The 12,046-nt window shown below is 45.0% G+C and overlaps 1 protein-coding gene across 1 annotated transcript in view; it reads left to right on the forward strand.

Moving 5' to 3' along the window:
• The window catches only part of TBC1D8 (TBC1 domain family member 8), a 104,427-nt gene that overhangs the window by 42,334 nt on the left and 50,047 nt on the right, over nucleotides 1-12,046 (forward strand). The window lies entirely within an intron of this gene.

The following is a 12,046-nucleotide window of genomic DNA, read 5'->3' on the forward strand; positions in this document are numbered from 1 at the left end:
GTTAATTCAGGAGGCTGCGTTTTGTCCACTACATCCCGCCATGTTTGAGATAACACACATGTCATCTGAGATTGGGGAACCATGCATTGAGCCAGCTGTGGGGAATGTCTGGTGAAGCTAGCTGTTCCTCGATTGTAGGGGAACTACTGGGGTACCAGGTCCTCTGAGACTTACAAATCATCTTCTTCCCCTCCCCCTCTTCACCAGCACCTTTAACCTTCACTGCACCCCTTCTCTTCATAATCAAAACTAAGGTGTCTCTGGGGCTGGGGCAGCATAGCCTGTGGTGTTGGGGACCATCAGGGCTCCCCCCCAGACAGAGCAGCCACCCGCGCTTTAGGCCGGTTCCTTGGCCCTGCCGGCGGAGTTTGTCATTAGACAGGAATGATTGCTCCCCTTTCAGAAAGTAAAGTGCTGGTAAGAAGTAGAAGGAAATCCCACGTCACTCTTCACTGGTGTTCCTCTGTCCACGCCTGGGCACCCAACAGGACTTTCCCTTCTCTTTCCTCTCCTATCAGTGTTTTCCAGGCCACTGTGAACTTTCAGCATTTTAATAGTGTCATAAACTTGTAACATCACCTAGCAATCTTGAACAACTTTGTGTGCTTCTTTTCCCCCTTATGAATATACAGACAGACAATGTCTTGGATTGGACGATCTAGCTTGCCTGGAGCCTAGAGTTGGTCTTATGTCAGGAAACTTCAGGGGTAGGGTCTCTTTGTATTTAGGCCAAGGTTATTCCTTTCCATGCCCCTCATATTTTGGTGGGCCTATGCTACTCTAACACCGTTTTTACTGTGCTCCTTTGACTCTAATCCTTAAAAAAAAACCCACTTAAAATTTGAGGTTAACTTAAGCTAATATGCATGTACATGGAAATGTAAAAAATACTATGCCTCTAATGTTTAAGGAGTTATGTAAGTTTTATGGCTTTAGATTGCCTTGTGCGCTGTTAAGAAATATTATAATGTGTTACAATCTGGGGACTTGAGGGACAAAGTAATTGTACATGGATTCTGTTTTATTTATCTTAATGTTCTTTGGCTGAAAGTTCAGTTAAGATATCAGCAAGGGGACTTCTGAGAATTATGTAATGGGTAATTGTCCTTCCACTGTAACTTCACCTTGTCCTTTTTCTTTGCATCTTTGTTCTCATAATAAAAAAAAAAAAGATTTTAACAGCAACACACACACACACAAAGAATATACGGACAAATACAAAGGAGAAAATTGTTCTGTTTTTACACACTAGTCCTAATCTTGGTTAGCATCTAGGTGTGGTTTTGGGACCACACCTGGCAGTACTCAGGGCTTACTCCTAGCTCTGTATTCAGGGACACTCCTGTTGGCACTTGGGGGATCATCGGGGATGCTGAGAATCAAATTCTGGTCAGGTGCAATTTAGGCAAGCGCCCTCCCCACTGTACTATCACTAGCTCCATTTCAATGTTTCACTCAGCCCACATTTTCATAAAAGGATCATATTGTGAAATGTTCAATGTAAAGGAATCAGCAAACCCTGAAATTGATCAAGAAAGAGATCTTTTCACCACACCCTTCCCATCGCAAATAACCAGTGTTCAGCCTGGATCCATGTCAGCATACATGGCTTCTGGCTCATCTGTTTATGTATTTGCTTCTGCAATGCTGCAGATCAAACTCAAGGCCTCACACTGGCAAGGAATGAGGTTGGTTGAGCTACGTCCCCGATGCCCTAAAAAGTGCAGTTAGATTGCTGCAAAATAATTGCAAAAGGGGCCGGAGCGATAGCACATCAGTAGGGTGTTTGCCTTGCACGCCGACAACCCAGGAAGGACCAGGGTCCAATTCCCAGCATCCCATTTGGTCCCCTGAGCCTGCAAGGAGCAATTTCTGAGCTCAGATCCAGGAATAACCCCTGAGCCCTTCTGAGTGTGGCCAAACACCAACCAACCAAAACAAGCAAAACAAAACCCAAAAAAAGAAATATTAAATTTCAAGTAACTGTTACTTGAGTTGGAGAGATTATTTTCTGAAATGTTTAATTCAAGATTAAGGGAAGGGATTTTTGAAATTGCTGAGGTTTAAATTGTAGCATTTACTTTTTGTTAGTTTGGTTTTTTTGGGGTCACACCTGGCAGTGCTCAGGGGTTACTCCTGGCTCTATGCTCAGAAATCACTCCTGGCAGGCTCAGGGGACCATATGGGATGCCAGGATTTGAACCACCAACCTTCTGCATGCGAGGCAAATGCCTTATCTTCATACTATCTCTCCAGCCCCATAAATTGTAGTATTTAAAAAGTATCAGTCTTCACTGTGCTGAAGGACAAGGGTGCCAGTGCTTTGTTTCCTCAGCTCTCATTTCTAATGTTCTTTTTTTCAAATAGATATATAATTTACATGCTTTATTCTAGTGTTAGGTGTGCAGTGTAAGGATTGGACATGTAAATACATGGTGAAATGGTCTTCACAAGACATTCATGTACCATCTTAGCAATATTCAATATTGGAATATCTAATATATAAAATTATATTGAAGATAGAATTCTCTGGGCATCTTAACAGAGTTTTTTGTAACCAAACCAGCCTCTCATTTTAAATTCTTTCTCTCATTCCCTTTCCCTCTCCTTTTTCTGGTTTTGGGGCCACACAACAGGGTTTACTCCTGGTTCTATGTTCAGGGACCAATCCTGGTGGTGCTCAGGGGTGCCGGGAATTAGACCTGGGTCACCCACATGCAAGGTAAGTGCCCTCTCTGGTGCCCATTAGTTCTTGTTTTAGGAGCCACACCTACCAATGCTCAGAGGTTGCTCCCTAGGTCAGTGCTCCTAGAGTGTAGTGTGGGACCAGGCGGTTCAGGAATCAGACACAGGACTGCTGCTGCAACATAAGTACTAGATCCCATTGAGCTCTTCTGTCATCCTCAATTAAAATGTTTTATTCCTAATTCTGGCTTGTAATTCTCTTTCTGCTGTGCTTTTGGACTCAGTTTACTATTTCTCTTGGCTTACTTCCTATTCTAATTCTGATTGGCTCTGGTCTCCATTGGTTGCTTTCTTGTTTCCTTTCTCCACTAAAATCTCTCATTTACCATGTTTCTACTGTTAGTCTCTGGCTTTGGCTTGATGGTTACCATTTTTTCAGACCCTTTCATAGCTCACACAGCAGTAAAATCAGTTGCAGCTGACCAATAAACCCCTTGTGGTGACATTGAAGTTTAATAACTTGATTCTGATCTGTCCTGCCTTGAAACTGTTATGTTAAATTTTCAGAGATTTTGTTGTGCTCTTTTGCATGCAGGTTGATTTTTTTTTTTTGATCATTTCTGGAGATGATGCCATTCACTATGTATAACTTTAAAATGCACCTTATTATTTTTTAATATATTTTATTTAAACACCTTGATTACATACATGATTGTGTTTGGGTTTCAGTCATGTAAAGAACATCACCATCACCAGTGCAACATTCCCATCACCAATGTCCCAAATCTCCCTCCTCCCCACCCAACCACCGCCTGTACTCTAGACAGGCTTTCTATTTCCTTCATACATTCTCATTATTAGAATAGTTCAAAATGTAGTTATTTTGCTAACTAAACTTATCCCTGTTTGTGGTGAGCTTCATGAGGTGAGCTGTAACTTCCAGCCCTTCTCTTTTGTGTCTGAAAATTATTATTGCAAAAATGTCTTTCATAAAATGCACCTTATGACTGGGTTCTCTACTTCAGGAAACTTTATTAAAAAATTTTTGTTTTGTTTTGTTTTTTGGGTCACACCCGGCTCAGGGGTTTCTCCTGGCTCTATGCTCAGAAATCGCTCCTGGCAGGCACGGGAGACCATATGGGATGCCGGGATTCGAACCACGATCTTTCTGCATGAAAGGCAAACGCCTTACCTCCATGTTATCTCTCCAGTCCCTATTAAAATATTTTTATTTGGGGCTGGAAAGATAGCATGGAGGTAAGGCATTTGCCTTGCATACAGAAGGACGATGGTTTGAATCCCGGCATCCCGTATGGTACCCCGAGTCTGCCAGGAGCGATTTCTGAGCATAGAGCCAGGAGTAATCCCTGAGCGCTGCCAGGTGTGATCCATAAATCAATATATATATATTTTTTTTATTAAAAATCATTATTTACCATATTATTCATAGTTGAGGTTGTTGTTGTTGTTGTTTTGTCACACCTGTCATCTTTTTTATGTTTTATTATTGTTATTTTCATTTGTTTTTGGGTTTTGGGCCATACCCAGCAGTATACAGGGAGTGCCATGCCTACTGTATTATCACTGTGGCCCTGGATATTTTATTATTTTAAGCATTGAGTTCTGTGCATGCACTCTTGGCTCTGTGCTGAGAAATCGCCCCTGGCAGGTTGGGGTACCATATGGGATGCAGGGTATGGAATCTGGTTGGCCGCATGTAAAGCTAATGCCCTACCCATAATGCTTTTGCTCTATCCCCCACAGTTGTCATCTTGATGGGCATCTCTTTAAGCTCAGTTGTTAAAGTTTGGATCTCCTCATTTCAGTGTTGTTGACTCTGTGGTTTGGAAATGTAATTCTGTCCTTCGTTAACACCATCAATGTCCCTGACTCCCCTTGGCTCCTGTCTGCTACACCTGGTGGTACTCAAGGGATTACTCCGGGCCCTGCACTCAAAAACACTCCTGGCAGGCTCAGGGGACCATATAGAATGCTGGCAATTGAATCTGGGTTCAGCTGCATGTAAGGCAAATGCTCTCCTTATTGTGCTATTGCTCTGGCTCCCATCATCTCATTTTTGAGCTCTTTATTCTTTTCTTCTTCTATTTTTTTTTGTTTGACCACACCCAGTGACACTCAGGTTACTCTTGGCTCTGCGCTCAGAAATAGCTCCTGGCAGGCTTAAGAGACCAAATAGGATGCCAGGAATTGAAAATGGGTCGGTCCGGGGTCCGCCATGTGCAAGACAAATGCCCTACTGCTTTGCTATTGCTCCAGCCCCTGACCTCTTCTTTCATTGAGTTCACACTTTTACCATTTTGGAGGCTGAAGTTTCCTTTTTTCCCCGACTGTTGATTTTTCATTTGAGACAGAATCTCGTTAGTGAACCTTGTTCTCCTTTGCCATTGAGTGTTTGCTTGTTTGCTGCAGTTTCTCCCTATCCACCCCCTGCCTGCACATGTCATCTTGGATTACTGCCTGGGTTGTCATAGGGCCATATCCCCCTCTCATGGTAGGGATGCAGCAGAGAGGGCTGTGGGAGACTGTAGGGAGCAGGACCCTCTTCCTTTCTCCACCTGTCTTTGTGCTGGGAAGAGTTGGCCTCCCTCTGTTTCTGTGAGACCCTTGTGTGAGTCAGTGGTAGGCCTATGTGCTTATTCCCGAGTTGGAGCCTTGTGGGGTGAGAGTTGGGAACATTTTCCCTGAAGTGTTTAGGGAGCTGCTCCAGAGGCCAGAGGTGGGGGTAGAGCCCAGACCTGGCCTGTCTGAGCACTCCAAACCCTGTGCTGCCCATGTCCCACAATATAGTCCTTAGGCTTCCCAGTACATGTGTGTACTGCTGCAGCTGTGGCTTTTCACTCACTTACCAAACTGAGTTCTGACCTTTCGGTTTTTTCTGGTGTTTAGGTCACAGCCAATGGAGCTCAGGGCTTCCTCCTATCTCTATGCTCAGGGATCTCTCCTGACAGTGCTAAGGGATTGGTTCCGTGGAACCAGATTGAACCCTAGTTGGCCATGTACATGCAAGACAAGTGCCATGCCTACTGTATTATCACTGTGGCCCTGGATATTTTATTATTTTAAGCATTGAGTTCTGTGCATGCACTGCCAGAAGTCAAATCCCCATGTCACAGCCTTGAGGCTATCCCCAGGTTATATCCTTAGCCCCTAAGGTGTTAGACACATACGTGGACATCAGGCCACCGATGGAGCTCAAGTTTCAGGGCCACCAGACATAGTACATGCATGAGGGACAGGAAGTTGCTGTCTCTTAGCTTTGTGGGGGGAAGCCTGGAGATTAGTTAGGTGGGACAAGGATTGTGCGTGAATGAGGACAGAGCCCAGAGAAGTTCAGGAGTGGCCACTGCAGAGTCTCAAGTGCCAGCCAGAGTCACAAGGGATGGTACAGCTGCCTGAGTTAAGTTGTGAGCAGGTTTAGTGCCCAGCCCATTTCGCTGTGCGCATCAGGCTTAGTCTGTCAAGTCCACCTGTCTGGAGCTGGGTTTGCCCCAGCCTGTGCCAGGCTGCAAGGGCTTGTTGATGGAGTGGCCAGTGCATTTGTGCCTCAGACTCATGGTATGGATCTAAGAGTCCCCAGGGCAGCTCACACTGAACTATTGACTCTCTATAGTTAATTGTGCCTTGAACTTTGAGGCAGAATTCCTGCCAGGGTTTCACATCTCAGATAAAGCACAAACAAGAAGTGTAGGAAGAGCTTGAACGGCCAGGCGTGGGCTGGAGCAGGAAGCCAGTGAGTGCGATTTATATCTTGGTTGGGTCTCAGCCACTGGCACAACAGTGCAGGAGGTGGAGGGAGCCTGAGAAGGTCCTTTGTTTTCCTTTTCCAGCCCTGGTGGAGGTGGTGGAGGAACTAGAAGATCACTTCACACATGGACGATTGGGCCCCAGATAATCTAACAACTGGGAGGGAAGGCAAAGGAATTGCTGCTCTTTCTGTTTTAAAATTACACATACCAAAGATTCAGAAGGTTTATCCACACCCTTGGCCTCATCAGACAGATCTTGTCCACCGTTGGCTGAGTGTCTGGGGGAGAGGACATGGTGCAAGCTGGAGTCCTGGTCAGAGAGGTCAGTTCCTTGACTGTATCATGTTTCTGTCCCTGCTCCCCACGAACTCAGAGACTGAGTCTTCTCTCAACACTTTGCTCCTGAGCACTGTCACCTACCCAGTCAGAGCTCGTTGAACAGCAGTGCAGGCTCCCAACACCGGAGAATATTTACCAATGCAGCTGGCCTGACTTCTGAGATGGCCAGAAGAGCTGGTGTGGGCCCTCACTGAGGGAGAACTGGAGAGGTCTCATAATGGATGGGCAGTGAGAGTGCTCACTTGGTCTCACTTTCTTTCTGAAAGCAAGAAACTCTTTGGTTATAGGAAGATATGCTGACAAAATGTGCCACTTCATCCAGTTCTTAAAAATAAATTTTATTTGAAGAACTCTGATTTACAAAGTTACTGATAATTGAGCTTTAGATAGAATAGTTCCACACCAATCCCACCCCCAGTGTCATCTCCAATCACCAGTGCTCCCAGACTCCATCATTTCCCCATACTCCTTGACAGGCTACATTACAAAGTTCAATTTTAGCTCTCATAGGGATATAACCTAGGAACTCCCAAAACAACACTTTGAAAAGTCCTCTGCATTTCTATGTTTATCACAGCACTATTCACAGTAGCCAGAATCAGAAAAGAACCAAAATGCACAAGAACAGATGAGTGGATAAACAAACTGTGGCACATCTACGCAATGGAATACTATGCAGCAGTTAGAAAAATGAAGTCCTAAAATTTGCTTATACATGGGTGGCTATGGAAAGTATTATGCTGAGTGAAATGAGTCAAAGGGAGAATAATAGAATAATCTCACTTATGGGTTATAAGATAAATAAAAGAAAGTATGGTAATAATATCCAAAGATAATAAAGATGAGGGCCTGGAGGACCAGTCCATGGTAGGAATCTTGCCACAAAGAGCAGCGGCAAGTTAGAGTAGAGAAGGGTCCACTATGACAGTGATAGTAGGAACTGATCATTCTGGATAAATACTGAGGGCTGAAAGGGGATAAAGTGCATGCATGGTACGTACTTCATTAATGTGAAAATCACAGTGCCAAAAAGAAAAGAGAGAGAGAAAAGCAAAATGCCTGCCCCAGAGATAAGCAGGGATGAGTAGGTTGGAGGGAAACTAGGGACATTGGTGATGGGAAAAGGACATGGTGATCTGGTGAAGGTGGTTTACATTTTATGACTGAAACTCAGTTATGAACAATTTTGTAACCACAGTGCTTAAATAAATTGATTATTTTAAAAAAGTTTGCCGGTAGCAGCTTAGATCTCCCATTTTCAGTCTTATTGAGTCTATGCTTTAGATGTAGAGCTATACCACTCTCCAACATCACCAATATAATAGAAGCTCTTACTCCTATTCCCCCATTACTTCCCTTTCGCAACTTCCTCCTCCTCTTGATTTCTTTTCTTCTCTATCCATTTCCTCCCTAAGCTCTAGGATCAAGAGTCATCTAGGCATGCCCCCTTTACCAAGTTACATTTCCTCACCCAGTTATTCTGTATTCCACAAATAAGTGAGACCATCCTGTGTTTGTCTCTCTTCTCCTTGATTACTTCATGACATCAACATAACATCTTCCAGTTCCATTTAGGTTGCAGCAAATTGGCTGACTTCATCGTTCTGTGCAGCTACATAGCATTCCGCTGTGTCTATGTACCATGTGAAATTCTCCTTTGGTCCCTTTCTCTCCTCTCATTACCCCCTCACTGTGCACACTGGGCGTGGCTCCCAGGGGGAAGTATTTGGCCTGCCCATGCATGAGGACTGAGTTCAGCCCCCAGTACTGTGGAAATAAAATGAAATGTAACAACTACTGACTTACTCCTGTCTCTCACAGTGGCCACTGGTGACTCTTCATCACAGAGACATCGGGGAGGGGGGGGGGCAGCCTTTGGCCACTCCATGCTGTGCCCAGAGACTATTTCTGGTGGTGCTCAGGGGACCATATGCAGTGCCAAGGATGTAAGTAGGTTGGCAACATGCAAGCAACCACCTTAATCCCTGTGTTATCTCTCTAGCCAAGCCTTTCTTTTTTTTTAAGGCTGGATAATATTCTATTGATTGCAGTCATATATGTGTGTATATTCATATCTTTCTAATGATTGGCACATGAGAGAAAACCAAGGACTTTAGGCCGGAGAGATAGAATGAAGATAGGGTGTTTACTTTGCATGCAGGACGATGGTTCAAATCCCGGCTTCCCATATGGTCCCCTGAGCCTGCCAGGAGCGATTTCTGAGTGTAGAGCCAGGACTAACCCCTGAGCACTGCTGGGTGTGACCCAAAAACCAAAAAAAAAAAAAAAAAAAAGGAAGAAAACCAAGGACTTGTTTGGTAGAACCAGGGAAAATGAGTTTTGGGAGTCAATCTCTAGTCAGGTCTGAGGAAGGACAATAGATGGGAAAGTACTTTAGGCCAAAGCCAGTATGTATCAGAATGTACTTACTTTTTTTTTTTTTTTTGGTATTTGGGCCACACCCAGTGATGCTCAAGGGTTACTCCTGGCTGTGCACTCAAAAATCACTCCTGGCTCAGGGGACCAAATGGGACCCTGAGGATCGAACCCTGGTCCGTCCTGAGACACCCTCGTGCAAGGCAAATGCCCTTCCACTGCGCTATTACTCCAGCCCTACTTACATTGTTTTTAAATTGAAGCTACTGGGAGCGGTGATGCATTCCCATTTGAAAGACTCACCAGGACCCAAGACAGCTCCTCTGGCTCTGCATGGGAGGTGGGCCTGGGCATGCTCCCCAGTACCACATGACTCCTGACACCACAGAACTACCCCTGACTGGAGCAGCCCTCAAACACCACCAGGTCTGGCACCAAACAAAGCCAATGAAGTAAAACCAGTGCCCAGTGCTTTCCTCATTTTTCTGTCCAATCATTCTCTGGCTTCGGAGAGAAAGAAGCAAGGCTCAGAGAGTTTTCTAGCTCGGCAGGGCAGGCACATCTTCTGTCAGTTGCATCACTGGTGACTAGGCTCTGGTTCTTCTAGAATGTTCTTTCAGAGCATTCTTTCTGCAGTATCCTCTGGACCATGGCTAAAACTGTGGCGTGTTATATAGCACAACACTGTTCACTTTGTCTTTGGAGAGTGTTTCGCTGGGGAGGAAACGTTCTGGGTACATCAGATTAGTTTCTCCTGACTCAGCTCAAGGGAGTGAAGTGGTGCCAGCCAGGTCTTTGTTTCACATCAGTACTTTCTGTGCACTTCCAGGAAAGCCTGAGGGGCAGCCTCGTGGGAGGGACACTCTGAGGGTCACAGTGTGACTAGCCCACTTAGTCATTTGTGACTTTCCTAGAACAATAGCCATGGGCATTTTCCACATGCAATTTGCACTTGGAAATGACTGATGTTTCTGATCTTTTAAGGACTCACTGTACCTAGGCTCCTACTGTTTGCTTTATGTTTAAAAAGCCACAGGAGATAATTCTGTTAAATATTTTGCTTAGGGGATGAAGCCATAGCACAGCAGGCAGAGTGTTTGCCTTGCACGTGGCCAACTGGGTTCAATCCTGGCATCCCATAGGATATCTGAGCCAACCAGGAGTGATCCCTGAGCACAGAGCCAAGAGTAACCCCTGAGTGCCACTGGGTGTGGCCCAAAAATAAAACAAACAAAAGTGCAGGACAACTTTGGAGCTTCTGACTTCTGATGGAGCTTCTGACTTCTGATCAGTGGGAGACCCTCTTTCAGGAGGGGGCACACTCCCATTCTCTGTGGCCCCATGTTCCAGCTCTTAAGGCATGCTGGGCAGTTCTGTCCTTGCCTGTCATAATTCCAAAGTTGTCTTGGGCTTCCTGCAACTGGTATCCTCCACCTGCTCAGACAGGCTCAAGAACACAGAACTCTCCCCAAGGTTTTTGCTCTCATACCCTTTTTCTAGGGGGGGGGGAAGAGAGAGAGAGAGAGAGAGAGAGAGAGAGAGAGAGAGAGAGAGAGAGAGAAAGAGAGAGAGAGAGAGATTTCTCAGCCCTAGAAATCTGCCTGCTGTAAGTAAACAACCAGAGCAACATCCCAGTGATGGGGGGAGGGGGAGACAGAGAGAGAGAGAGAGAGAGAGAGAGAGAGAGAGAGAGAGAGAGAGAGAGAGAGAGAGAGAGAGAGAGAGAGAGATTTCTCAGCCCTAGAAATCTGCCTGCTGTAAGTGAACAACCAGAGCAACATCCCAGTGATTGGCACCAGGGCTGCCCCCAGTCTTCTGGGTTGTTCTGAGCCTTCCCTGCAGCAGCTGGCTTGTGTTGTCTCTGGAGAAAGTTTTTTGTTTTTCTCTAGTGGTGCCCTGCTTTATTATTCTTGTTGTTGTTGTTGTTATCTTTGTTATTATTATTTTGGCTTTTGAGATACACCCAGTGGCACTCAGGGGTTACTACTTTCTCTTCTCCGTACTCCTGACAGGTTCTAGGGCAGGGGTCTCAAACTCAATTTACCTGGGGGCCGCAGGAGGCAAAGTCGGGGTGAGGCAGGGCCACATAAGGGATTTCACACACACAAAAAAAAGTCCTCAAACGTCATTATTAACAGTTTTAATTATTTCTTCTGAACATGAATAGAACATTGAGTGAAGATCATGAACAGTTCATCTGAACATGGCATCTTTTGCCTATTCCTTGCTGCCAGACTTGAAAGCGCTTCTTCTCACAAATCTGAACCAAATTTGGCTTTAGCAGTTGAGACCCTCAGTATGGCTTGAAGATGATCATCATTAAGTCTAGACCTGTACTATGACTTTTTGAAGTTCAATGTGGAGAATAACTTTTTACACAAATATGTGCTCCCAAAAAGGCACATGGTGTGCTTGAACATTCGGGAAAGCTCAGGGAAGCTGGGGGGCAATTCTCTCAAAAATTGCCCATGCATGTCTGCTTTTCCACTAATCTCCCTGAATTTGGCTTTGAGATGAGAGTTGCATTGCAGGTCATTGAGCTCCATTTGAAGCACAGGAGGGGCATCTTGCACATCAAAGGAAAAGGGGTCCACAAAAATTTGGAAAGTGGCTCTGTGCTTTTTGAAGTCTGCAAATCTGTGATCAAATTCCTTCTCTAGCTTAAAAATAGCATCAACATATTTCTCACCACTGAATGGTATGCCTGCATCCACAAGTTCCTTGCATGCTGGGAAATGGCAAAGGTTTGTCTGAGAGTGCTGGGATTTTCATAACACAAGTTTTGTGGAGAATGCTCTCACGTTAAGCTGATAAGCTGCCCGGGCCTTGTAATCTTGTTTAGTACATTCAGCTTATGTGTGATGTCAACAAGAAAAGCT

This window comes from Suncus etruscus, chromosome 12 (assembly GCF_024139225.1).
Source record: "Suncus etruscus isolate mSunEtr1 chromosome 12, mSunEtr1.pri.cur, whole genome shotgun sequence".
Classification (NCBI taxonomy): domain Eukaryota; kingdom Metazoa; phylum Chordata; class Mammalia; order Eulipotyphla; family Soricidae; genus Suncus; species Suncus etruscus.